This window comes from Coffea eugenioides, chromosome 2 (genome assembly GCF_003713205.1).
Source record: "Coffea eugenioides isolate CCC68of chromosome 2, Ceug_1.0, whole genome shotgun sequence".
Classification (NCBI taxonomy): domain Eukaryota; kingdom Viridiplantae; phylum Streptophyta; class Magnoliopsida; order Gentianales; family Rubiaceae; genus Coffea; species Coffea eugenioides.
Window position 1 is genome coordinate 71,871,026 of NC_040036.1, and position 6,000 is coordinate 71,877,025.

The window sequence follows — 6,000 nt, forward strand, 5'->3', positions numbered from 1 at the left end:
CCGCAGTGGAGATTGTAACTTTCTATAAATTTCCCATTTGTCATTTAATGACTGAACTTTGCTTATTTCTTTTTTTGAGGATCGACGAATCAAATGATATTTCTGTTGCTCACCAAATTTCAACATTAAAAGAGCAAATTTCTCAAAACTGCAAATAAGAATTCCACTCATACAAGAGTTGGGAAAGTATCTAGGCATGCCTACATAGTAGAGTCACAAGGCATAATTTTAGTGATATAGTTGATAAAGTGCGGAAAAGTTAGCTGGATAAAAGAGGAAATTTTGTCACTTATAAGAAAGACCACCTTAATCAAATCAAAACTAATAGCCATTCCCTCATATGCCATGCAAATAGCCCTATTGTCGAATGCAATAGTTGAAGAAATAAAGAATTATGTGAGGGGTTTTCTTTAGGGGGACTTGGATGAGGGAAAGAAGATTCCTCATCTGCATTGGGACATAGTAACAAAGTTAAAGTCATGTAGGGGTTTGGGGATCAGAAGGATAAAAATTGCTAATAAAGCCTTGTTAGCAAAGTTGAGCTAGAGAGCTTCAAAACAAAAAGATGCACTTTGTACAAAAGTTCTCATCAGTAAGTATAGGTGACAGGTGCCGAACCTGTGCAATAATAATAAAAAAACCTAACTACCACCAAAAGCAGTCAATAATCAATTCTAGGTACTGGAGCAGGGACTCTAGGTGTGCAATGGGTTACTTGATTCACCCTGTTCTCGAAGAGTTTGCTTAATCCGATATACCAGAATTAATTAGCTGACTAAATTTACTAACTAGTAGACAGTGGCAAGCAGAGTCGTCTCCTCAGGGACTGGCGAGAATTCGTTTCTTCCAGAGTTCAGAATAAGGGGGATTTTTAGAAAATGTAAAATAACTAATTAACCAACTTATAAAATAACTAATAGAAATAAATAGAAATTAATCAATAACCAATACAACTCTAGCCAAAGGTACAACTTTTCAGATACGGTCCATTCAACTGATCATCGATGCAAAGATAATTCAATTACTCATTACTAGATTAGTTATAGCCATCAACAAGCTCTGATAACCAATTTTTCCTTACTTTATCGATAGCCAAGGTACGATCGTTAATTATTTCTATAATCAAGAAACAACCCTAGGAACGACCGTTGGATTTAATTCCTCGATTGCATTAATAATTAGAAAAGCTCAACCCTAACCAACAAACATGCTACGAGGGTTTGTTTAAATTGGATCATATGTTTCCCTAAAATGAAACCAATCACGCTAGTCGCCACTAGTATTAATCAATTGAACAATTACAGATTCAATCAATTAATTTGGCATTAGATCATCAGGGTAATTCAAATATCGGGCCCTTGACATTCAAATAACATAACAAGCATAAGTAATTAAATCAGAAAACGTACAAACACCAATGAATAAAAGAAATAAATAAAATTAATGCGATCTCACAGATATTTAGAACCGTGCCTTTAAGTTGGCCTTTGACTAGAAGTAGAAATCTAGTTCATCTCCGTTGAGAAAATCCCATACAAAATAGTCGAGCTCTTTTACATGGATGATCTCCCCGCCAGTGATATATTTATTCGAAGTACATCAAAAGAAAAATGTAGCAACAATGTTCTAATTGTTCCCCTCGGCTTACGGCCGAAAATAAAGTAAAAGAAATAACCTACTACTCACTGTCCCTTTCCAAACGTGAAAGAAGGAATAAAAATAGACTAGCTTCCTCTTTTCTTTCCTAAGAAGTAGTAATCAAACGGGAGCCGGCCTTTTCTTTTCCTATTTTCTAGTTTCCCAAATACATTAAACTTCCTAATTTTCCTAAGAAGAAGATATTTCCTCATAATCGAAAATGTTTCCCAACTGTATTTGAAAACATGCTTCGTAAGTCTTCGGTTTGAATTAGGAAACTGCCTTACGTGAATCTTGTCATCTCTAGACTTGACAGTAATTCTTGAAAAATTACCCCTTTTATCACATTTTGCTCATTTTGTGACGACCCCACCTCCTCCCAGGGCATACCCTAGAAGTTAGCGGATCGCCTGCCTGACTCTCGCCAGGACTCACTCACTCACTTTAACTTCGGAGATAACATTATCATTGAACAACTGAACATTCACTCTTAAGTACAACTCCACTCAGTTTGAAACATAAATTTGTCCAATAAAAGAAACAAAATACTTGTTCTAAATATCCAATCTTAATATCACACAACTCAAACAAAATTCAACCGTCTCAAAATTCAAAAGAGACCATGACTACACTATATACACAGAATAACGGATCTTCTCAAAATAACTTTCTAGTTCAATCCAATCACTCTTCAATCTCCGACTCCTGTAAGGAAAACAAAGCTAAAAGGGTGAGTTTACGCCCGTGAGGTTTCCATGCAAGCAACAATCAATAAGCACTTAAATCAGTACAATTAAGCAAGTAGTGCACATTTCACTGTACAATCACTTTCATTAAGCAATTGAGGAATCATTTCACTGAACAATCACTTTTTAAAAGGATACGGTGCTCGCATTAGAGCCACTTCAATGCACTACACACTCCGCCGAACTCCTCCTTATAACCTCCAAAACAATAAACACTTCCCTCACTTGGATGGCCATATCAATATCAGTAATCTGCTACTCCGTGGTAATACTCGAGTATACCGAAACACTTACCCAAAGCTACCGTCCAATCCGACCAAGCCCTTTGCTGGCTCGAATAGTCCATTGAACAGAGAGTTTTGGGGCCCAGTTCAGCCAGTGTGATAAAGTACACACATGGCTTACAGTCATGCACACTTACAATATCACTTGATCAATTATCAACCTTCAAGCGCAACTAAGCCGAGTGCGATAAAGTACACTCCCGACTTAGAAGGCAAGGGACAATTGAGATACACTTTGCAATGAATCACTTAGCAATATTTCATAATAAGTTCATTTGTCACATAATTTCACTCAAGTACACATAAACAATTAAACACGTAAATTCGGAAACACTCACCAATTATCCAAGTAAATTACTCTTGAGTCTCGGGTTTGTTTCCTGGCTCACAGCTACTTCCTGGGCAAATTAATAATTTCAATGGTAAATTTATAATTCGTAAGTGATCACTTATCATTCTTACTTTATTATTTAAACTATTAAAATCAAGTTTGACCTTAATATATAAATTTAACATTCTTAATATTCATTTATCCTTTTATTTTCAAAACTTATTAACTTTATCATTTTCAAACCATGAAACATACCTATCTTCAAGTTTAACTTGTATACTCATTCAATCCACTATACTTTCTCAATCCAATATTAATTATGACTTATAGATACTCCACTCCCTTTTTCAACTAAACTTTAAGTTATTTGTAAATTAACTTAGTCCACAACCTTCACCTCTCACAATTTATAGTCTTTGAATTACTAAGAAAACCAATTTTAAGCGATTAGAAGTCATTTCATGAATACGGCTATAACAAATTACTTTAGAGTTTCCAAAATATCAAATAAGTTTTAACTCATTGCCATACAACCTATCTACATAAATTCAGCAACAAAACTTCAAGTTTTCATCCAATAACTTCATTTTTCACTTGATTAAACCACCAGCTACTTAACTTACATTTAATCTAACATGTATTAGGATAAGAAACATTTAATTGTAACCAATGGTTTGTTCAAACTATGCACACAAATCAGTCTTAACTATCACAGCTTTTAAGCAATCCCTTAGTTATGTGTATATATCGGCCCAATGTTTGCCGTTTCACTCAAGTTCCTTCTTACAAGTTTTTAGCCCAATTAGACATGTTAACCACGTTTATTAAACTACAAATGAGCCTTGTACAGCACACAAAAGATTTTTCAGCTCACTTAGAGGAAAAGAAAACTGATCAGTCTATTTTTTCTTCTCTCTCGGCTGTGAAGTAAGGAACTACGCATTTCATAGCTTTTCCTCCCTAATTCATTCAGTTTAAACCCAATTCATTGAGTTAATATACTGATTAAACTACAGAGTATCATCAAATGTCAGATAAGAGAGTTCACAGAATTGAAATTGGAAAGGAAAAATGGTTCTCACTTAATTCCCTCCCTCTCGGCTATCCTTCTCTCTCTCAACAAATTGCTTCGTTTTTGTTCGTTAAAATCCACATGCAAGAGTTGGTTGCTAAACTACAGAGTATCTTGAGCAAACACACAAGATGGCAGCCAAGGAAAATCAGAACAACTCTGGTTCAGCCCACGATCTTCCTCCTTTTGCATTTTTTTTCCGAAATTTTTGCAGCAATCCATTTAACACAAATTTTCTCCAAATCTCTTTGTAGACACCAAATTTTTGTCAATTTTTAATATTTTCTCAAGATTTTTCTATTTAATGAATTATTTATTTTCTAGCATTTTAATGTGCATTTTTCTCATTTTTGCAGGTTTGCTTGAAAAAAAGAAAAAAAAGAGAGAAAAGAAAAGAAAAACAAACCAAACAAAAAAAAATCATCATAATCATTTTCTCTACCAAAATACATTTAACCCATTTCACACTCAATGGCCATGGACTGGTCTTTTCATTAGTTGAGAGATCATCATTTTGGAAGATTGAGCACACAAGCTCCATTTTGGCTACAAGTATCTCTCGGCTCTCTTTGGCTGCCATGGGGACAAGCCACAAAAAAAGGCACTCCAATCCCTCTGGGCTCACTTGGCAGAGGCAGAAAAAAAAAAGGAAACGCACGAGAGAAGTGGAAGGGAAGCTCTCGGAATTTTGCAGCCTGACCCCTCACTCTCACTCTCTCGGACTTGGGTGGAGGAAAGAAACAGAGAAGGAAAAAAAATCTTCCCCAACTCCTCTCGGTTCCATCTCAACCTCACACACACCTACATTGAGGTAATTTTTAGTTTTGTCTAGCACATTAAATCAATGCTTCATTGTTTAGTTTTCTTTCGTTTCTGCTTGCTACTTTGCATTGTTGTTGTGGTATTGCTGAAATTTGGGAAATAGCATGAACCAGATAAAGGAAAAGGAAATGTTTCTTGTGAATGCATGTTAATTGTTTGAAAAAATGCCAAAAAGAATTTTAGGGGCTGTTTTGCTTTATTTTGTCCATTTTATGTTGTTTTCTTGTCAAAATAAAATCATATTTGTATTGTAGGAGATGCAAGAGTGTTGTGGCATAATTTTTATGATTTTTGGTGGGGGTTTAAAGGTTTTAAGAAAATAAAAACTGGACTGATTTCTTGGCTTTTTGGCCACTTTAGGGCCAATTTTTGTTAAAACTAACTCCGGAAATGGAGTCTGCGCGAAAAATCGAGTGAGTGGGTGTATTTTGAGGATTTTTGGTGACCGGAGAGGTCACCGGCGGTGGCGGTCGGCGGCGGCGGCGCCACCGGCAGCCGCCATGGCCACCAGCTGAAGTTTTCTTCAGCTGGCCGAACAAGAAGAAGAGGAAACGGAAGGGGAGAAGGAGAAAGAAAAGAAAGAAAAGAAAAGAAGAAGAAAAAGGAAATGGGCTATTTGTTTTAGTGGGCTTGTGTTTGTTTTTAATTGGGTTTTGACTTGGGTTTTGGTTATTTTTTTTTTGGGTTTTACGCATGGGTTTGGGAGTTGAAGCCCATGTTTTTCAGCTGGGTTTGTTTGACGAAAGGGATGGGCTGGGCCATTTATTTTCCTTTGAGTTTCGGTTGGGCTTAGGTAGTTTTTGGCCCAGAAATAAATAAAATGATGCCCCAGTGGCCTGATTTCTTAAGGAATAAGAAAATGTTTTCGCATATCAGTCCCTGTGCTTTCAAGTACTTTCACTGCGGCCCAGAACATTAATTTCCTTTCACCTAGGTCCTTAAATTAATTGCATTTTGGTCCCTGAATTTTGTCTTTCATTTAATTTTGACCCCTAAACTTTGGAAAAATATAATTTTTATCCCCAAAAGTTTTTTTCAATTTTTGCAATTCAGTCCCTGATGAATTTTGACTCTCTTTATTATGATTGTTTCTTTTCTTTAATAGCT